Genomic DNA, 24,076 nt, shown 5'->3' on the forward strand with positions numbered 1-24,076 from the left:
TGTGTCAAATATCATTAGAAAATAAATGAGAGAATATTTGCCTTTTAAAACTGGCATTTAGGTATCATACCATGCATTTATAGTATCTATTTATGGATTTCCACAGAATAAAAGACGAGCAAAATTTTGAAATGTTTTTTTAAGTCATACATTGAAATATTGTCTTGTGTTCAGTGCACTGGGGGTTTTTGACACTGGTGACTTCCTCCTTCATCAGAAGACCTTAAAATGCATTATTTCAAGTGAATGCAGTACTTGGTACCTGTAGGAGTGCTCAGCATTTATTCAAAATCAGATTCAGTAAGAAATGAGAGTGAAATAAATTAAGAAAAGTCTTTGCCTAGTCTTCAGCTAATATAAATTTATACCATTCAAGAAAAGTCAGTGAACTTGTTAAAAATGTATGAAAAATACCTAATGTCATTTTTATAATGTAACGATGTCAGAATTTAAAGATTAAGAATGTTTTGACTTCAAGAGCAAAGTGTCAAAGAACACAGTCTACCTTGGAACAAACATACCACATACCACAAGTATAATAGTGCAGCTTTTGGAGCATCCTCTATTCCAAATTTATGCTAATATTTTACCCAAAAATATATTGCAACTGGAAACACTGTAAAAGAAGAAATCTCCACTGTAAAAGAAGAAATCCACACTGTAAAAGAACAGGAAAATATCCATTTCAGAGCATTTAAAGCACCTTGTAGTATCATCTGACCTATTTTCTCTTTTCTATATGATGCATTTTACTGCATGATGATTACAACTGGTGAAAATAAACCAAAGCAGTCTCAAATGCCTGCATTTGAAACTGAAGTCAAGAATGTAGATTAACACTGGAAATGTGTTCCTATTTTCATAATGTTTTTAACTAGAGTTTTCAATCACAATGTTAGAAAATTGCAGGGAATTTAAAGTACAGTTATAAATCTCAAATGTGAAATGTCAACCTCCCTTTAAATGACAGGTTCCTAACCCATCTTCTCCTTATTCACAAGCTTTTCACAACCTTTTTCACCTTCATGTTTGTGACTAATTAATACTGTCATCTTTCTACCACCTTCCACAAGATTCAGTCAATGTCAGCAACTAACCTTATGCTCTGTTGCTGCTTATAGATTAATTTACTTAGCCATCTGTCTGTTTTCTCTGCTCTAAGTATTTCCACATTGTGTGATATTTTAATAAGTGAAAGCAATTCAATCTAAAATATTGTTTTAATATGAAAGATGCAATGATTTGTCTGGAAATTGTAGCTGGCTTCATGCAAACATCAATGGCATCATGATGATGATCGCTCATTCTCAATAGAAGAGACTAATCAGCTTTTTGTTATCCATATTTATACTTCTCATTTTTTTAAATTTATTATTTCTATATTCTTTTCAGTCATATTTTGTCTTTCTCCTTTTGATTTCACACAGCACGACAGGAGAATTCTCTTTATAGGACGTTAAGGAATAATCGGTTTGTCCTATAAAAAACCAAAAATGCACAATGTAATTTAAGTATGGGAGCTAGAAAAAGAACAAGTATTGTCAGTCTCTGCTGGACAAGATTGTGTAGTACAGTCATTTAAACAAAGCTCTGTCATATGAAGTTCTCAGCTATCTGATTTCAATGAGCCTGAATTCCAGACAGACACTGTGCAGAAGCTGATGATGAATGTGTGTAATATGTACCATGAATAGTAATAACCACTCCCAGGAAAGCACGTATCTAGAGAAAAACAAACAACAAACAAAAAACCCAGCCCCAAAACCCCAAGCAAACCACCAGAAAAACTCCAAATTCATGACACAGCTGGATCTCAGAGGCATGCAGTTATATGAAAATGCCTGTGAAACCAGGAAATTTATTCTACCTTGTCTTACTCCTGTTTTTCAATTGTAACTCAGTCTCCTTCCTGTTGGACTACACATTTTGTGAGACTAACAAGCTGTGTTGAAAATAAAGAAATAAAAAAAATCTGGGCTGAATCTAAGTACTCAAAAATAAGTCTGCCACTGTTCATGTCCAAAAGTGAATGTCTTTGAGACTTTTTCTAGATGGACTTGGTAAATCTGAAAATAGAATTTAGAAATGCAATAGAAGAAAACAAATACCTACAATCACATTAATTTCTGCTAAATGAGAAAAATCCAGACTGCACACAGGATCAGATGCTACCATTCGTAGCTTATTGTTAGATAATGCCTGTGTTGGATAATGAGAGAGGAAGGATTGAAAGTAACACTAGAAGAGAGGAGCACATTATCAAGGAGATACATCATTAACTCACTTGGAAAACAGAGAAAAGCTGTTTCTGATTTTGTGTAACAGAGATGAATCGGAGGAAGAACTGTGTAGGAATATAAAAACAGATGTAAATTCTGTGGAATTCAAGATTTCTATTTTTGAGAAGCTTTTCATTTCCCAGGTTTGTCTTTTGGAAGTATTTAATAAATGTTCCCTTGGGAATCAGGACTGGAGAAGCCAGAGAATGGAGGAGTTGTTCTGTAGGAGATGTGTCCCCTGTGATGGCTGGACATTCCTGTCCTTTATTGACTGCCTGCATGGTTCACTTTGGTGCATAGAGTCATTTCACTTGTATCAGGGAAAAGCTATTAAGCCTATGAAATCACTAATATTTTATAGGAAACACATTGTTGCTAGGAACTTTTAGTTTAAACCTCTTTCTTCTGCCATCTTACTGTTGTACTGATAGAATAATTAAATTGTGGAACAATGACCTCTTAAAAAGTGATAAATAAAATACAAGCTATTTAGTTTAGTTTTGTTTTTTTTTCTGATATTTCTTTAGAATTGAACCACAAAATTATAAGTTGAAGGGAACATTTTTGTAACACTATGGCATCTATCTCCTGTGTCTTCATTTCAAATACATAATGTTACAAATTCTGAAGACTAAGAGAAAGATAAGATTGACTTTTCTGAAGTTCGTCCATTCCCAGCTTCAAACCAAGCCTGGAATGCCCTCTCAGTAATTCCTGCTCATTAACAGAATCCTGTCTTTCAGTTCAGCAAAACCTACTTAAGACAGTTCAGTGGGTTTCCTTTTTAAAGTTTCAAATGGAGTATGACAATGGGAGCATTAGAACTGAGAATGAGTTGAATTCCTAACCCATCTTTCCCTTTGCCTGTATTTTTTCTTTCAGTCTTTGTTGCAAATTCAATGGATGCAAATTAAATTCATCACTGTAGGGAAAAAAAAAATGTATTTTTGCTGCAAGCCTTGTAAAGTGACTTAATGCTATGGATTTCATCCTTTTTTGTTCATTTACAGGCAACTCTGTATTTTATTAACATTTAAGATATCCAGTCTGACCTCCCTTAAAATAGTTTCGGTGGCAGAAATCTGCATTCTTCAAATGAAATGCCTTGACCTGTCATAAATACATTTCATCTTAAAAGTGTAATTATGGGAGAACAAAGCTTAAATTAATTGCATTTTTGTTATTCCTGGTGCCCTTTATCGGGGTCTTAGTTTGATTTTAATGACATTCAGTAGGTGATTCATTACCAAAGTTTTCTGTTTGCCACTTAACTCCTTTTTTAAGTGCTTCCTTCTGAACTTGTATATCATTTATTTTTTTTTATTTGGATAAAGCATACATTACATCAGCTATTGCCTAAGTTTTGCTTATTTCACCTTCCCAGCTTCTATGTGTGGAACAAGTACTCATCAGTCCTTTCCTGAGGACTTTGATGAGACGCCACAATCATGGTTTGTGTGAATTCATCCAGCCCGTATCCTTTGTCTCTAGTTCAAGCAAAAGCATGATACTTTGTGATTCCACAGAGACAAGTGGTAAGGACTTATACAACCACATCCAATTGTATTATGCTCTAAGTTTTCTTTTAAAATATACTTTACAAAATATATTTATTATATGTATCTAATTATCAATAATTCAGTTTGAAAATCCAAATCCTTCTTGACTGTAACATTTCAGTTCTTTCACTGGTTTTTGCTTTACTTTTTGGTGTTTTAGAATTAAAAATATGCATTTCCCCACCCTAAGAATGACAATAAAAATAGCAAATCTAGCTAGAGACAAAACTGCATAATTAAGCTGTTGAATGGGTTTATAGTATTATAGGCTATTTCAGTTCTCCTGCACATTTAAATGGAAAATTAATTGTGGTTAATTGAAACTCTTAAAAATAGTAGAAGACACACTTGGATTTATTTTCCATGAAAAAAACCAAAAATATCCAGTTATCAACTATGATGAAAAAATTGCTATCCATAAACCTAAAACATCCTTAAAACCTCACTCTTAGCCATCTGGGTTTGTACAGCATGCTAATAATTGGTGTTTCCTGGAAAAACACTAGGGCTGCCTAAATTTTATGAATTTCTTTAATTTAAGTCCAGCTTGTATTTTTAACTGCCATTTTAACTGATGAAGAAAATTATTGATAGAGAAGAAAATAACATTGAAGATACTTTGAAATATCCATTATTCCTACAATTTATAGCTTTTCTTCCAAACAAGCATGTCTTATAATACATATAATAAACACAAGAGAATTGAACATAATGTTCAAATTCTCAGGCAGGAAAACCTACATTTTTTCATATTCATGACACACCTAAAAATTTAGCACTTGTCTATGTGTTCTGCTAAAAGAAGTCTGTTCATAAATTTTCTTTGTTATGCTGCTACATTTACTCGGATTGAAGAACTGAGAATTTTGTGCAGATTTTTATTCTAGGTCTCTCTTCATAAAGACACTCAGTAGATTCCACTAATTGGAAAAAATCTATTATAAAAAATAGAATTCTTTTGTATAACCAATGATTCTTTCATCAAGACTTATATTTAAGATATATATATATACATATATATGTATATACCACAACAGTCCCAGAGGTCAAATGCAGGTAAAGAAGAATAACTGAATAGAAATATAAAGTAGCAGAATGAAAGTCCTTTGAGGACTACTGATCTTTGAGAAAAACTAACAAAAATCAGGTTAGAATAATATGTCAGGCAGGGACATTAGCCAAGAAGAATTTTCCTGTTAATTAGGAAATAAGCTGTCTTAATTAGCCATCCTGCAAAACACTGATTGTGGACCCAGCTTTCAGTTTCTAGCATCACTGGATGATTACCTTATTAATGTACAAATGGGTAATTTACTACATATTTGAGAAACTGTAAGTTAAAACTGACCACTTGGGTGTTATTACTAATATTAAGCAAACATAATATGTGTTATATAATTAGCATAAAATATACATTTTTATGATTAAAAGATATATGACTATCATGTACTTGATCATCACTTCTGCAACAGATACTGCTGAATTTTGATTTAATTTTCATCTTATTAAAATTAGTAAGCAGTACTTTCGAGGTCATCAATATTTGGATAAATATTGATGATAATATATAAATAAAAACAAGCCAACAGGAAAAAGATCACATAAATAATGGTCATTTCTTTGCATGCAAATTATAAAATGGTCATCAGAAATTACTAGGTGAATACATTTTATAGAAGAGAGAAAGAACTTAGTGACTATGCTCTGTGGTTATTTCTTTCAGGGTCACTCAAGTTTAGGAAGTTTGCTTGAAGCTTAAAAGTTATCTTTCTTATACACGGTTCAATACAGTCTTTTTTATTTTTTTTAACAGAAGAGGTGCATTTTCTGTTTTGTGACAGGGACTGAATACATAAGCATTCGTGATTTCCTATTTTTAAATAAACACTATAAATGAAAACACCTTCTGTTGTAACATAAAGAAAAAAATCTATACTTCGATTTTTTCTCTAACTCAATGTGTTTTAGCAGAAATGTAATTTCACCACTTGGTACCTCAGTTTACAGTGAGTAGAGAAAGACAATGATTTCCTCAAATGGTTGTTTAGAGGCCTAATTAGGTGCTCTTTGTATCATTCTGAGATCCTCAGAGGAAAGCAATTAGAGTGTGCATATGAAAAGCATTGCTATCTAATTAATTTGTTATTGAAAAATGACATGATTATCTGACATATTCTGAATATAATTGCACCCATTACTATTTTTAAGGCTCCCTTTCAACTTGCATGGAATTTCACACCTGAGAAAGAAAAATGTTCTCCTAATTGAATCATCTATGAATGATTCATCTATGAATGTTCTATAGTTCTATGAATAATTCATCAGAATGACTTTGTGCACAATGCCTTTTACTAGGCTTCATTTTTCCCGTGAGCACTTTCATCCAATAAAGAAGCAGCCTTGTTCCTGAACTGGAGAGACATGGATCTATCTGATGGGTGCATCACCTGGTGAGTTAGGAATTGGCTGGATGGTCACACTCCAGTTTGGACTCAATGTCCAAGCAGAGATCAGTGATGAGTGTTGCTCCTCATGGGTCAGTATTGACACTGTGACAGTATCTTTGTTAGTGACAACAAATGGAACTGTGGGACTGAGTTCTCAGGGAATTGACATCTCAGCGTCTTCTGCTACATCACAGAAACCTATTCCTTTCCTTACTGCAAATGACTTTCTACCTTCGTTACTTTTTTTTTTTTGTTTGTTTGTTTCCTTGTGTTGAACTCTGAGGTTCTGCCAGTACTAGAAGACTGGGCAGACAATTTTTTATGTCAAACAAATGTTTGGTTTTTTTCCCTATGGAAGAAACTATAATAACCTCCTACAGCTAAAGGGGTATCATCTGTGATCCACTGACTACTATAAGACTTTTTATTTTACAGAGTTCTTACTAAAATCATCTTGAAGTAAGACTTGAAGAGCATTTTACACAACTGAATTTCAGATGTGCTAGACATGTTCAGGCAATAGCTTGTTTAGAAGTTCAGTGCTCCTCTACCTCCAATCAATATTATGGGTACAGGTCGAAAAGTTATTCCCAAAATAACAGAAAAAAAATCATGGTTCATGGTTTTTTTTTTCCCCCCCACTATAGGTCACTATATAAAGGGAGGCAATGCTGTAACTGTGCAGATGCTTTGCCATTTCTGTCCCCTGATGGCACATAGGGAAATAACAGCATTGAGACATGCTGAAAGGCAGGTCTGTGAGTTAAATAGCAGGAGCAAAATCTGGTGCCTGCATAACCTCCTTCAGAGCCTGTGAACTGTTAAGAATATAGACTGAATTTTTTTTAAAATATCAGTAAGTCTCACATCATTATACAACATGTAAGATTTAGTGAGGATATTTTATGTGGTTCTAGTTGAAAGCACTGTTAGAGATGACAGTGGTACTAAGATGAAACAGGGTGGGGTCAGGCAGAATTTTACCTGTCTCAAATAACCATGTAAAATGTAACATCTATTCTCTAACCATGTTTCTGTGTCATTTCAAAGAATGTGGACAGAAATATTGAAGAAATACAAATTTAAAGACAAGTTAATAGGAGCAGATTAAGCAACTGTCTTCAGATATGAAGTACTTTTAGAAATATTAATAATGCTGTATTTTCTTTTATAAATATCACCTATGAGAATAAAAAGGCAGAAGAATTGGTGGGAACTAATACAGTCTCCTTTCTACTAAATTTCTGCTGGCACTCCTAATTAGCAAAACAGCTGATTAGGAGCAGATCCTAGCTGTAGCTCATCTTTGAACAAAGTTTGCATGTTCCTAAATATCATTGCTACTAGATGCCACAGGGGAGTTATTTGTCTAACAAAGCATTGTATGTGAGGTTTCCCAGAAGAGAAAGATTCACATACTTGCTAAAATGAAACAGTAACAAAAATAACTGAATGGCATGTATCTATTCCCCCTGAACTTTAATTTTGTTAACATAATTATGTTAACACTTTCCTTATCATAGAAAAAGTAAATTATAAAAAACTGAGTATTCACATTTTGTACTGCTATGAGAATCTTCTTAAAGAATAGGTTTAGGTTTCAAGTGCCAACTTCTACATATGTTTTATTCCATTTTTATTTAAGGTCTGGAGTAGAACCCTGACCAAACCTATAACCTATATTCATTAATTTCAGGCAAGACTCAGATACAGTCTGAACAAGGCCACCTTTGTGTGGATTTTTTTTTTTTTTTTTTTTCCCAGCAAATAAAACATGAAGAAATTCAGGCTCAGGTCTATAATTTTGGGTATTATTGAAACTTGAGTACATACCATTATTGACTGTTATATCAATTGTGGGAATTTATTCAGGCCCACTGTAAAATTTATGAGATACACATTCTAAAATAAAAGCAAATCTACTGCAAAAATGATGACTAATACAACACATCCAGATTTTTATCAGGTTACAGACTGGACTAATTAGGATTTGTTGCCCTTGAAGAACAGGAAGACTGCTGTGCCTTTTCTGATAAAACACATTGTTGGAAAAAGAGAAACTTCTACAGATGCTGAAGGGTTCAATCTGCAGCCTTGGAAAGAGCTTAGATTGATGTAGTGATGAAAGTACACGGACATTGGGTAGAGAAATTACAAATTTATGTCCCTATAGTTATAAGTAAGAATATGTCTTAAGTAGGTAGGAAATTATATTAGATAAAAGAGTTTGAAGTTTAAGCCATAATAGTGTGACTTATAGAGTAGGTTAGAGATCCAGAAACTATAACAAAGGTGTGCATGAGTATGTGACCCGTCAGCTTAGTGGTTGAGAGACGCAGTGCAGCAAAATTAAGCAAAGGTGATAGGTTAATAAGTGAAAACAAGTTCCCTGTCAGCTGCCTATTTGGCTGAAATGTTATGTATTGCTGTGCAAAGAAGAAACTCATGTCTTCCCTGAGCTATGGCTGACTTGTTGCTCCTCTAAATCTCACACCTTGAGACCGATATCTTATCTGGCTACTTGAGCAATAAATCATCTCAAAGCATGATGGTCCCATCCCTTGTTCTTCATCTCACCAACACATCATTTCTTTCATATCTCAGGAATTACTCTGGCCTACAGATTTTCCTCATGTTGACAGATAGGATTATAAAGTACTAATCTCATGGTATAATAGTTAAGACAGAAATATTCTACTAGAGCAATCAAACAGCTATTATTATGCTGTTAAACAACCTTCTACCTATGTAATCAATTTACATTGTAGAAATATCTTTGAAGGCATTTGCCTTAAAAGAACCTGTGAGAGGGCTAGATGGAACTAAAAAGGAGCAATTAAATGTCAACTAAAGGTATATCACTGCTCTAAAGTATCCAAATACAAATATTTCAATATAAATAAGAAATTAACTTTAATGATTCACATATGCTTCATAACTTTTTAGCTCATTACAGAATGTCACACTGATCTACCACCTCTGATATTATTTCAAGTTTTACTACTTCCTTTGCATTAAGGCTATAGCATTACTTCAAATTACTTTCCTAACCACATTTGGTATCTCATAAATTCAGAAGACAGTTAAAATAGAGAAGTTTTACAAAGCGTAAGCTCAAGTATCTTGGTAATGAAATTATTTCTTTCTAAGTTCCTGCTTATACAGCAGTCTGAGAAAAGTGTGGAAAAAAATTTTTTCTCAAAAAATGAAGGAGCAATCCTACCAGCTCCAGCCACAGAAATACTTTACTGAATCATACTTCTGTGTGTATGTGTGTGTGTATGTGTGTGTTTGTGTGTGATTTGGGCTACTTTAATATGTGGTGCTGTTGTTTTGCCATTTTATTTTTCTTTTGCAACAATTTCTATTAGAAAATTTAAGTTTATTCAACTATATGTACAAGGGAAGTGAACTTTGTGGAAGTCTGGGAATGAGGAATGAAGTTTTAGGGGTTTTCCCTACTTTCTCCCATGTTAATCAATGACCACCTGAGCTGCATTTGGGCCATGGGCTATGAGTTGGATTTACCTCCTGTGACCTGTCAGCCACATTCACCATCCCTGTTCTTCACTGAATGTGCCTAAAAGGAACTCTCTTTTGTTCCCTACTTTGAAATACAGTTTGCCACACACACCTTTTCCAAAGCACTGAAACACATTCTCATAGTACTTGAAATTTTGCACAAAACTATCCTATAACATAAACTAAATGCTGATCCAGTTGCTTTGGTGTGCAATTGATGTGCAATTTGGTGTGCAAATTTGATCCTGTCATATTTTTTTGACCTGTATAAGTACAATATAATTTCCTAAGCAGAATTGCTATAGTTAATATCAAATATATAATATGAAAAGCAGGTCACAAAAGTTCAAAATTTTTCTGCAATGTTTAAAACATCTCTTCATAAATGTGTGTAATGCAAAAGAATAGGTTTTACTTCTGATTGGCATATGCAATGTGAATATATGAAAGTTCATTAGTTAGCAATAGGAATTTTGATACTACTTTCAGCTCAGAATTAATTTGTCTTGGCTAGAGAATTGACTGCATTCTGATAAAATAGATTTAATGTAAAAAGAACAAAATATAGCAAGCAAACTGACATACATTTGGAACAAAATACAGAAAATGAAGCTGCTAAATGCAATCTGACCGACAGATATCTCATACTTCACTACTGAGCATTATCTTAATTTCAGTTAATAATGCTATGTTTCTGAATTCAGTACTACAAAATTACAAAATTAAAATGATTCTGTTTAAAATTTTAATAATTATAGTTTTGCAAAATAATGTTACTGTAAGTTTCATTTCAGTAGATCCCCAAAATCCCCACTAGAATCATGTAAGTAATATTCAAGTATTTGCACTTTAAACAAGAATTACTCACTGCTGTGAGGCATTGATAATGTAAAACATGATAGAATAGACTAAATTATATTTTTATTTAAAAAACATTCAGTGGATCTTGAAAATATCAGGTCATACACAAGTATGGAATAGATATTGATTTTGGACTATGCACTGAAAACGTCCTAGGTTGCAATGCAAGATTTAACCAAAAGTATGTATTCTATTATCATCTGTTAAAAATAGGTGTGACAGTGTTCTTTATCTCTTCCATGGCCCATCCTCTCTCCAGGGAGGTATCTTCTGTTAATGGGCCATTGAGTCTCACTGCATGACTGACAAAATTCCATCCTCCCACTGTGAGCTGCTCTGCCCAGGGGAGGAGCCAAGCATTCCTACCTGGATATAATCTGAGACTCAGAACACCACAGGCAGCCTTTCTCCACTGGATTCCAGAGAGACCAGATCCATCTACACCATCACTGGACTTCCAGAGGAAAACCACACCCTTCTACAGGATCATTGCTTCAACAGATCCACATCTGTCACTCCAGGACTGCAGCCACCATGTAATCAGACTGCTACCAACACCCTGACCAACAGGGTGTCAGGTTGTATTCTGACTCTGTCAGTGGTTGTTTTGTACTACTGCATTTTTATTTTAATTTTCTTAGTAAAAAACTGTTATTCTTATTTCAATATCTTTGCCTGAGTGCCTTAATTTCAAAATTGTAATAATTCAGAGGGAGGGGGTTTATATTTTCCATTTTAAGGGAGGCTTCTTCCTTCCTTAGCAAACACCTGTCTTTCAAACCAAGCCAGTAAACCCATGCAAGTACACCCCCTTAATTAGGATTGTATCTGGTCCACGGAGCAAGCAGAGTTTAAACCTGAGCTGTAAGCAAATTTCAATATTACAGTGAACATTTTGAAGAGTAAAACTCAAAATGCTTCCTGTAAAACTACGTAGGACAAAATAACTTAGAAGTATTTGTCAAAGTATGTACAGCTAAGAACAATTAATTGAACAGAGGAGCAGCTACTGATCTTCTACCCTTTTTTTTAATGAAGGATAGAAATTGAATCTACAGTAACAGATATTCAGCTCTGAAACCATACCAAATGATAATACTTGATTTGAACTCTTAAAAATAGCACTCAAAGATTAATTTGTTTAAAACTTGGGAAAATGTACTGATATAGAACATTAATATGGAACTATTAATTTTAAAGATATAGCTGAATGTCCCTGAATTTGATTTGCTTTGATCATAAGTGTTAATTAAATGACACATGAGTCTGCAAGAGGGGAATTTAACTTCTACAAAACAGTTCTTGTTCAAGACAATTCAAAATGGGAATTTCAATAATCTGACTAGCAAACAACAATCAGTTTCAAAGCACATAACATACTGATAGAAGCTTACATTATTACTTCATATTGTGAAGAATTCACAATATGTGAAATCAAAAGGTAAAATGTGAAAATAATGGACAAATACAGAGAGGGAGTATTGGAGAGCAACCTGTAATCTCAAGCTATGCCATTTCCATTATGTGCTGATGAAATTTACAGCAAGACTTGTAAATCTAAGGTTAAAGGAAATAAATTGAAATGCTGTAGCTGAATATGCTCTGGTGGATATCCCCATAAATTATACTATTTCAGATAAAGATGATGGAAAACTTAATATTTTTGATTGAGATGTAGTCAAACACAGTCTGGACCAATATCACAGTACTCAAATGAATGAAGATATGCAAAAATCTTCAAGTGAGACATGCAACAAAATGGAGAGAAACTTTGGAGGACACATGTGAGATGTTTTTGTAGTCACCTCTAGAATGTTACTGGGTATTACATACAATATTGCACTGATCATACTGTCTATTGAATTGAAACAGAAGAACCAACTAAGATTTCTGAAATAAAGTAAATGCTTGTTTAATAGTCAGAGAAAAGCAAATTAATACAACATAGCCTGGAGTAGCAGTTAGCAATTTTCTCATTGAAAACAGTGGTTACCTGGAGCTCCCAAAACTCAAATTCCACATAAAAACTGAAGGCAAACTAGGCTTTATTAAAGACAGAACACAAGAATAACCTCAGTTTACAACTGCTCAGCTCCAAATATGTTGAATCTCAATTACATTCCTCCAAATTCATAGAAGAAACTCCTCAGTTGGAAAGTTTGGATGAAAATTAGAACGTCTTGAACCCTTATAGTTTATGCCTTGGGAGCTGGCTTGGGGGCTAACTAGTGCTTTTTGATATCATGCGCATGTTATCATGGCATCATTTCTGAATGTACTCCACAATGCATAGGTTTAAAGGAATGATGAATACTAGAAGAGCTTTTATATTAATTGGTTAGCAATACTTGTTACAAGAGTACCACGAGACTGATAGGTTTAACAAAAGAACCAGTGACACAGTTTTCTTTTGAAGACTGAGTTAACATAAGAGTATCTTAAGATTTTCAAGCTGACCATTTCAGATGTAATCTCAGCTCCATTAAAATCAGTGGAGAAAGTCTGCAATAGCTTCAGTGGGACTAAGCAATCTGTTTTTTACACATTTCTTAATTTATTATAAATAGCAGAGGTACCTGTTTTCATGCTTCTGTATTTAAACCTCTGCCAAAACCACATAGCTTTCTTTGCTCTTTCAACACTCTCCACTCTCTGAAATCCTTATCAAATAAACAGCAGCTTGTTTTCCAGTAGAATGTGACTAAAGATGAAAGAAATCATCTAAAGATGCTTTTATGGTTCACCTACCAGCTGTTTAAAGGCAGAAGATATCTTTGCTACATATTGCAAAACTGCTCTACATTCTATGTACACTTATGTATGAAGAACTGTGATGACCACTAGTGGATAATAAGCATTCCTATACAGCAATCCCAACAGTATGCCTGGATGTGTGTTTCAAATTTTATCTGGAGTACATTCACCATCATTTTTCTTAAGAAACAGGAAAAGAATTCCTGTATAGCTAAGGTTGCTACTGTTTCCTAGGTAATATCATCACTGAAGATGTTGGCTGTCACTTTGAGATGAAAGTTAGGTTTCCATCACTTTGTAAGATCTGTTTCTTATTCCTTGTTTTGACATTTTTTAATAAAGCCCTTCAATAAAACAAATTTTCTGTGTTGCAGTACCAGTAGATTTTACCTGTTTACTGTTAGAGGAGATGTGAAAACAGAACAGAGTGAAAGCCCCCTTCGATTTGTAGAGATGATACCTACCACAAAAATGGATAAAATAGTGAAAAGGGTAAGCAGAGGAGAGCAAGAAAACCTTTCTTCAAAGTTTTTACTATCTATATCCCACAAAACCTTGCACAATGCTACAAGCTAGGGCTCATGGGAGTCCAGATATATCAATAAAATGCATGAATACATCCCCTCTTGTAATCTCCCCAGAACACACTTGTCATTTATTAAAAATTATTTCACTAGAAGAATAAGTAGGTTGTTTTGCTGTCCTCAGGATTCAATAACAAACTAATAAAAATAAACAAAGAACTCCCAAAGCCCCAGTTAAGACAAAACCTGCTCCAGAAAACTTTCATGACAGCTAAAAATCATAGAATGGCTTGACTTGGAAGGGATCTTAATGACCATCTAGTTCCAACACACAACGTGGTTGCAAAATTTTAGAAAGGTTGCATCCAATTGCAGCAAAATTTTGTTAAGTCAGCTATAGTCACTTCTGAAAATGTCTTTTTTAGCATTCTGTTTTAGGAAACAGATTAATATCAATATTTAAAAAAATTCAGTATTCAGTCTCAAATAAAAAACAGTTAGCTAGCAATGGCATGCTTTCCATGGTTTGAAGTCTGAGGTATTATACTGATATCTCCATCCATATTTAAGCTTATGATAAATACAATTTATTTTCACAGAGAAAAGCCAGCAGAAGCAATTTTCATCCACATTAGCCAGATGTACTTAAACTCAAAGGATCAAGAAATTAAATTATTTTTCTTTTCCTGTAAGTGACTGACTTTAAAATAATTACTTGATTTGAGCTATAGAATGTAAATTAATTTATTTTTCCAGGGTCACAGGGTAAATTTGTGCGAGAATTTAAAACAGTTGCCAAGCTTTCCGGTTCTTTGCCCTCTGGTCCTAAACACAATCAATACTAAACTGTTTCCCAAGAAGCCTGAAGTTTAATGAACTTTCCCATTCATGGGATATAAAATAAATTAGTTTCTCCTTCTGGATTCCCAGATCAGCCAGTGAACTGCATTTTTTTGCATAACTATAAGAGATTTGTAAGTCAACATACTATATTTTTTCTTTTTCGTTATTTTACGCATTCAAGTTTCTCTTAGTAAAGAACACAGACAAATTAAGTTTATGTATGTCTCAAAGGAGGAGCTAGAGTAAAATAGTAAATAGTTGCTTAATTTTATGGCTGAACACTATGTTTATTAGATATACTTGAATTCTCATTGATCATACCTCCTTCTGTACATGTCAGAAGGAGGACCATGAGTTTGATGTAGGATCTGGAGGGGAAGCCATATGAGGAGTGGCTGACACTTGTTCTGTTCAGCCTGGAGAGGAGGAGATGGAGGGGAGACCTCAGTGAAGAGGCAATTTCCTTGTGAGGGGAAGAGGAGGGGCAGGCACTGATCTCTGTGGTGTCCAGTCACTCTGTGGTGACCAGAGACAGGACCAGAGGGAGCAGCATGAAGCTGAGTCAGAGGAGGTTTAGGCTGGGTATCAGGAAAAGGTTCTTCACCCAGAGGGTGGCTGAGCACTGGGACAGGCTCTCCAGGGAAGAGGTCCCAGCACCAAGCCTGAGTTCACCAAGTGTTTGGACAATGCTCTCAGGCACATGGCGGGATTATTGGGGCACCCTGTGCATGGCATTGGACTTGCTGATTCTCTTGGGTCCTCTTGGGTCCCTTCCAGCTCAGAATACTCCATGATTATACAGGCATATTAGGCAACTAACCCTATTCCCCAGCACTATACATTTATTAGCACAGCAAAGTCCTAAAACTTACTTTTTTAACTTTTCTGGTTGGAAAATTATTAGAAGATGGGAATGAATACAAGCCCAGGAATAAAACCAAAGCAGGTAAAAGAAAAATACCGTTTACTACCTTCTACCACAACCTCAATTTGCTTTACCATTAAGTAGAAATTATAGATGGTAGCCAATGCCAATGCTATAAGAGAGAATGAGAGCTGTTGAGTTAAAACCATCTTCTGTTTCTCTATTTTTTGTGCTTCAGTCAAGACCTGAAATAAATTAAGGTTGCAGATCTAAGCAAAGAAAGACAATAAACCAAACTGGTATTTCTCTCCTCCTTTCTCTTTGACTTTTTTTTCATGTTTCATCCACTAGTAAGCCAAGGATAAGGAAAAAAAGTCACAAATTCAACTTACTATTGGAAACACCAAGATATCAGCATCAGAGACTAAGAGGAAAAACTCTTTTTTATTGTTTCTTAGAGCATAAAACTAAAAAGTACGCTTTCGACTGAAGGAAAAGATATGCTTGTCAGACATCTTGATTTGCAGTAATTTATCAAGTTTCACAGAGCTATTCCTCTATATACTGCTTTTCTCACTCTTTAAATATAGTTACACTAGGGAATTTTTTTGTTTATTGTTTCTTCTGCACTGCTCACCTGCAAGTTTTTCAGAGCTGTGATTGTGCAAAGCTGTCCTCAGGCTCTATCAAGTGTCTTTGCACAAGCTGGACAAGTGTACATCCCAACCTATCCCATTTGTTAGGTTCAGTACACTATTTAGATGTTTTCTTTTCTGACTGAACATGAAATATTCAATGTTCAGTCAATAATTCAAGAAAAGATTTATATAGCTTTATCCCTCTGCAGTTCCATACCTGACTCCTTCCAAGTTAAGATCATATTTAAATACTGTTCCAACAAGCCAAAATTCCCTTAACAATTGTATTATTTTTCATGTGTACTTCACATGCTATCAACCAACATAACCACAATTAGGAATCATCTGAAATTTAAGAGACCTGAAAATGATGCCTTCAAAGCACACTCAAGCAGCACTAGCTCAGAGGACAGTGTTCCACACATGAGTTGTTAAGTACATAGTGCCAATTTTGAAAATGCATGTTTGACAGCTTACAGTATAAAAAGTTGTAATGCAGCCTGCAGGTTTCATAGCTCTCATTTTGGTATCAATCACAGCAATAAGAGAAAGAGGCATGATTCAAAGTCATTCAGTCATGCTCTGTGATTAGTAGACTGAAATGCATCTGATTTGTCTGTCTCCTACCATATAATGAATAGAACTAAACAGGATTTTTCTGATTAAACTGTGCTTTTGTCACAAAACACTCATTTGCCAAACAGAAGCATTTTGCAAAAACAGATTGGTTTTGATGAATTACTGAGTAAATGCAGAAAGGCTGCAAACAACAAACTGCCTGATTTTCTGTCTGCTCACCTTTGGGGTTGCCAGAATCCAAGGACATTCTGGAAAAGCAAACACTTCAAGCGTATGTCTTTGAAAACAAGCATGGTTTTGGTACTTTTAAAGGCATGGATTAAGAAGAAAAATCAAAAAAAAAAAACCTTCCTAAACATAAACAAGAAGTGAAACATAAGACAAACCAACTATATCACACAGGATGATTATCAGAGTTTTGTATGCAATTAGAATTACTTCCACTGAATTTAGACCAGTCAGGAATGTGCTAGAAGTATCAAATCTATACTTTGTGGTAAGTCCTCTGAGGCCTCTCTGGTGGTTAACCAAGTTTCCCTTAATGTGACCAGTGTTAAGTTCACATGTAGTACTCATCAAAGAAATTTGCGCTATAATAATATATAATAATATAAAATATTCCAGCTCCCCTTACAAGTGCCATTGCTCCAAACAGCCCTGCAAGGTTCTAGGTACACAAAATTATATGTATACAGGACCTGAATGTTTCATCCAAGGAACATCTGTTCCAGCACAAGCTAAAACACAACTGTCAAAATGTACAAGTGTTCATTCTGCATTGATACTATTTGTCATAGCAAATTTTGAGGGAAAACCTTTATACTAATTAAGTATTTATTTTGACCTTGCTTAGCGTGGGAGAGCTGACAAGACTAGCAAGCAGTGACAGCAGACAATTACTACACAGATATTTGCTTCTAGAAAAATACATGTCACTAGGAAGTATTCAGAGTATAATAATCTTTCAATCCATCATATATTTGCTGGGAAATACACTTTAAATTTTTCCTGCTCCTGACCATAAATAGAAAGTTGCTTGCTGAGAAAACACCATGTTTTGCATCTACCTGGTGGCAGACGAGTGCCCCAGCAATCAGACAGTGGCTTGCCTTGCATGGCAAATCCACACACACCTTGAACTCTCTTCTGTCCACAGTGAGCAGTCTAAAAGGAAACACAGAAGCAGGCCCAGCTGCTAGATCCAAAAAAGCTGTAGAAAAGCTCAGCTCTGATTTGATCACTCACAATCTAAAATTACAGCTCCAAGGACAGAGTATTTCTTTGGGTGTTGCTTCCACTGACACAGCTTAGGGATGGCCAAAGTTAAAACCAGATGAGCAAAAATAGAAAATGATCAGTCTGTCCAAACTAGCCAGTTTAAGTGAGAAATGGAACTCAATACTCAAAAGATGAGAAAGGCAATTCGCTTATGCAAAGCACTTCCTTTCAGTGCTAGATTTTCCGTTATTCAACATTTTTAATTTACCAAATTATCTAAAATGTATCATATTCTAAATTCACCATTTCCCAAAACATATCCTATAAACTGATACCCTAGCTAACAAAACGTTTTTTATTTTTTCTTTTGTTACCTATTACTCATTTTGTTGCACTGAAAATATCTTTATTAAAGTATGCATCCTAAAATGTGGTGTATCTATCCACTTAGCATCCTCTGCTGCTCACCTGTCTATAATATCAACTTTAATTATATTACTTCACACCTCTTGCCACTTTTATAGCTTACTTATGAAACAGCTTAACTTTGCCACAGTAATTCTGAACTTGTAATAATAAGGACATTTTAGAGAGAAACTTGCAACTTGATTTTTTTCACAGGAGTATTCAAGAGAACTATCATCTTCTGTGCATAATTCACATAAAGATTTAATGCTAGTTTATACTGCTTCTGATTATTTTTCATAGAATCTCTCCCTGTGAGTGAATATTGATATTATCTCCCCAAATTGTTTTGTTTTTTTTTTTCTTTTCCTTTTATTCTATTAAATATTAGGAAAAAATAGAAGGGCAAAGCAGATTCTCTTACCTCTAGTGAATCTACATATTGGTTGCAAAGTCCACACATTGTGCTGCTGTGCTGAGTTTGGCCAGAATTAACCCAGGAGAGAGAAAAACAGCTCTGTGTGCCAGAATCCTGTGGAAAAGTCATTGACACAGTCACTTTGTAGAGAAACTCTCTGTGTTGTTGTGCCAGGCACTTCATATTTAGCTTTAATGCTTTATTTCTGAAGTACAAAACGTGATTTCACTCAGCAAGAACAGTTCTATATCATGTTAATTATTTTGGTGTTATCCACCCTAAGTAATCCAAGGAATTCCTAAATACATGTGATAGAAAGTCAGATTAAATATGGTCTCGTAATGAAAAAGAGATATGTTATGATTAAATGTGTTATAGTTTACTTAGCAGTTTCAAAATGTCAAACTATCACCAGCTACTACAGGAACCCAGAGAGTGATTTTCACAAATAATTGGTGGAATTTCATTGCATCTTAACACTAGGTGTCTCTCATACCCTAAGGCCACCCACTGAGCCGTCAACAGGGCAGATGAAAAACTATCTAAAATCCTGGTAAGTAATATGACTATTCAGAGAGAACCAATTTTAATTCTTTCAAAGCCCTGAGGCACTTAAGAGTCCGTACTGCAGGTAGACATTTAATGTTTAATAATCAATTTAACCATTCCTCTAAAAGGATTTTATTTATGAGTCCCAGGAGCTACTTGCATAAGGGCTACCAGATATTTCAGGTGAAGTGTTTATAGACTTGGAAATTGGACAGATACAGGTGTGATTCCTGTGACTTAAGCATCCACAGAACCTTTACAGGTAGTTCTTTCATCAAAATTTATTCTGGGATGTACTTTTAAGGACAGCATTAGATAGATTAGATAGACTGAATATAAGGGAAAATTTCTTCACCAAAAGGGTGGTCAAAACATTGGAACAGGCTGCCCAGGGAAGTGGCTTACCATCCCTGGGGGTACTTAAAAGTTGTGTATCTTTGGTCTCTAGGTATCTAGGGACATGGTTTAGTGGTGAAGTTGGTAGTGTTGTTAGGCTAATGATTGGAGTCAATGATTTTAAGGGTCTTTTTCAACATTAGTGTTTCTAAGATACTGTGATCTACTTTTAACATCACTAATATTTGTGTAACGAGAGCACATTCACCACAAAGTTTTCCTGAAACTTTCCAGGGATGGTTATTCAAGTCTGCAAGGACATAAAAGCAGTCTGGAGGGCAAAATATTCAGAGTCCATTTCTAACTGTGTCAGAACAGGTATACACTGGTGGGTCAAATCCTTGAAACACGGGTATGTTTCAAATAAAGGTAGTAGGTTTCTGGTTACACCCACATTTCTGTTAAGCTTTTCCATTAAAACCCCAGCTGAGGGGATATCATTCTGGACTGGCAAAAATAACTGCAACTACAGTATTTTCTTACTATTGCTACTATAGTTAGATGAGACTTGGAAGCTACACTAAAATTATATTCAACATTTGCTTCTTGCCCAAAGTGCTTATTACGCAGTATTCAACAGCCTGTTCTAATTGCCTCTGCAAAGTGAAAGAATTTTTACAGAGGCCTCTTAAAGTTTGGGCATTTTAGTTGCAGGGGTTTTTTCTTTACTTGGTTTTGTAAAAAACTTAGTAAAATGTAAAAGAATTGAAAATTCCTTTCTGCCGACAAATAAATGAGTAACACTAAAAGAACTTCTCTGTGAACACATATAAGACTACTTTTCTCTATACTTTGTGTTCTTGTAATTTAAACTCATGTGAAAGGGCAAGACATTGGCAGGCAATAACATTGCTGCTTGCCATTCCTAACAAATTTTGATGATTATAAAGCAGTTGTGGATCCTCTTTTTTGTTTTTCTGCTTTTTACATTCACCACTCATTACTTTGCAAATATCCAGTCCCTCACGTCAGGTTCTGTCATGGTAAATATTCCATTTCAGTTTCCTGCGAAGTGGAATTGCTGTGGCTGACAACGTTTCACTAGTGAAATGCAGTAATTAAATAAGTTTCCTTATGAATTGTTGCCCTCTTCTACAGCCTTTTTGAGACACTGATTTTTATTTTATTTCAGTCCATTGGTCTGCAAATAATAGGAGCTACTGCTTATGTCTAACTTATTTTACTTCATAAAAGCCAAATACTTCCTGGTACTCCTTAGAAGGTCAGGTATGCAAAATCAGGCACAGAAATTGATGTGTCATTCGAAGGACGCCTAATTAGGGTAAGAAAATGTTCTCATAAGCATTGAAAAAATAATTACTGTATTTTGGTAAGATTATTTCAAAAAAATCACAATAGTAGGCTAAAACTCTAGATTTGTTTCAGCCAACTCTGATTCAAGAGGAAATTTTCTGAGCTTTTTGTGCATACTGATAAAAAAGAAGCTTGTTCAAATATAAGGAATCCATAGCTGATGGCATACTGGATTAACTATTTTCTTAATGTAACAGCTTCTATTCCGCCCTATATTTGAATATGAAACATCCAGAGTTAAAGTTAGAAACTTTAGATTTTTTAGGTGCTCTAGATAAAAATTATGATGAGATTCTAGCCTTATGTATTAAGCAAATGAGGGAAGTAAGGATGAATTCTCAACAGAGGATACATACACATGGAGATTCTCTAAATATGAGGCAGATTAATGCAATTTCCCAGCCCACTGAAATGGAATATTACACTTAACATCTGCACGAAGCAGCATATGTAATAATAATCACTGTTGTGTTCATAGCTAACAGTTGTGGAAAGTCTTCTATTTTATATTGAATTTTATATTGGATAGCGCTAGCAATATACATTCAGGTTCCATCATGTTGGTTATCAAAGGGCAAATGGTCAGAGAAACATAAATCATTTATTTACTTGGCATAACTGCTATTATTTATTTTATTTATAAAGTCCCAAATAGTAGTTTGTGGGATTTTGGGGGGTTTGGGGAGGGGTGGGTTTCCTTAAATGTTAGAGTACATACAATTCCTGGGGTGCAGAACTGAAGCATAGTGTCAAATTAATGGAACTAAGAAGTAGTTAAAAAGGCCAAATGACAATCTACAAAAAACCACAGAAGGCCATGACTTAGAAAACTTCAGAAGGTTCAAATATCTATCTAATGTCACCTTCAAGTATTTCCAAAAGTCATTTAGATCTAAAAATCACATTCTTATTTCCTAAGTTGACCAGGTATGAAATATTAGTGCTTTAGTATCAATAGAAATTATTGAGATGCTTATAATAACAAAAAATTTGAATTGCTTTGTGTCAAGAAAGAGCATGACTCAGAGGGACTCCAGGTAAACCAAACACATGTAAGATTGTGTATCTTTAAAAAGAGCCTGTATTATCTCACATACACTTCATGACCCACAAAATGAGCAATACTACTTCTAATCTTTCTGAATGGGAAGTTGACCTTGAAATAGGACTTGAAATCAACAATACTTTTTCTTGCAAGTATAAAAGACAGTGGGGAGTCATGTTCAGAGAAATTGGAATGTATCCAAAAAAATAACACTTCTTCAAGAAGCTCTCACAAAACTACCGTTTTTACAAAGGAAATCTGGAAATCTTTAGTTTTACACAAAGATATATGGTTGTCACAGACTGTTATACTGTAAGTGCTTTCAACTTTTCAGGGATTAGAAGAATAGGTAAGGACAGCTAAGTGTCCCCAAAAAAGTAAAAGTAGGTATCAAAGAATTCATTAAAAATACAAAAAGAAAGGATGAAACTGACACCAATGGTTTTCTTCTAGACAAGGATTATCTACTATAACATGGTCTACATGCAGTTTTTCAGGAAAGAATATAGATATGATGCCAACAATGTGCCCGCTGTGTTTCATCTAAGCTGCTGGATAGATTTTACCAAAGAGAATTTGGACACACAGTGCATTACTCATGACTTGGCATGATTTTTGTATATTCTAAGCTGAAGTTATTTTACTAGAGATCAAAAAATGGACATTTAATCTGTTTTTAAGGTTTTTTAATGTTTTAATTTGCTGTATATTTCAGAGAAGTTTATTTCACATAGAATTAAAACCAAAGAACTTTTACCTTACAGAATTGTTAATAAATTTGAAAGTTATTCATAACATTCTTGTGTACTATTATGCCAGAAAGAAGAATTTTTATACTTTAAAATTACGGGAGGCAGCCCATTAAGATCCATCTTGCTAAAATTTCTAATACTTCTGTCTTTTTTTGAGCAACAGATAAAAGCTGTGACCATTGCTTCTTGGTTTGCCATTGAAACTTTTTAGAAGAGTGCTCTGTTGTTAAATTATTAGGAACAGTAAAAATGACAAAAAGTAAGCATTTATAGATACATTGTCCTTCTGACAACTGCAAATATTTGACCTTTCTGTAATACACAGAAAATGCTGTAATCAAAATATCAGAATCTGTACCTCAGATAAACTACTGTTAGCAATAAAATATTTCATCAAATTGCTCTTAAAAATTGAAGGCTCTCTATGACTACAATATTTTTCAAAATGTGACATTGTCATGAACAGGTAGAAGGTGCTTGCAAGTCTTACACCACAAAACAACATGCACTGATGTACTTATCAGTACATGTGAAAATGCTTTACAATTGCTTGTGTGAGCAATTTTTTTCACAGGTTCACATTCATATATTTTTATGAACAGAAAAATAATGTTGATACTATTTCTGTAAGTGTATGGATGAAAAGTAAAATTTTAGATATACAGAGCTTCTGAAAATGTAGCAAACAAGCTTTGTAGGGTAAATCATGGCTACCAGCACTTCAATGCCCTGTGGAGTCACTGCAATCTGTGAAAAGCTTATCTAAATTGCCAGATCTTCTGTGATGTCCCTCAGAAAAAAAAGGCGTATCTCCACTGTACTTCTGCTCTACAGCACTACCTCCTCTGTTTTTGCAGATATAAAATGCGTTTCATATTTTCAGTCTGACTTGCACTTTTGTTGGGCTCTTGGCTTTGAGTTGTTATTGCTGTGAGTTAAGTGTATCTGTCATAGACTGATACTTTAAAAGGTTTTTGTTGAGGATTTTACTCAGTCCTCAGAACACTCAAGCTCCCGTGGAGGTCTCCTTGTGTACAAATGCATAAGAAATAAGTACGTTCTACAATTTGAACCAAACCTCTGTAAGGCATTATTATTTCAAGCAATC

At 34.6% G+C, this 24,076-nt stretch overlaps 1 long non-coding RNA gene across 6 annotated transcripts in view; it reads right to left on the reverse strand.

Annotated features, from left to right (window-relative positions):
* Positions 1-24,076, reverse strand: part of LOC111930100 (uncharacterized) — a 171,619-nt gene that overhangs the window by 137,178 nt on the left and 10,365 nt on the right. For all 6 annotated transcript variants that reach the window (XR_015287849.1, XR_015287847.1, XR_015287844.1 and 3 more), the window contains exon 2: positions 18,919-19,026. This is a non-coding gene — a long non-coding RNA (uncharacterized LOC111930100). The remainder of the gene's footprint in view (positions 1-18,918; positions 19,027-24,076) is intronic.

This window comes from Cyanistes caeruleus, chromosome 6, assembly GCF_971803275.1.
Source record: "Cyanistes caeruleus chromosome 6, bCyaCae1.hap1.1, whole genome shotgun sequence".
Taxonomy (NCBI): Eukaryota; Metazoa; Chordata; class Aves; order Passeriformes; family Paridae; genus Cyanistes; species Cyanistes caeruleus.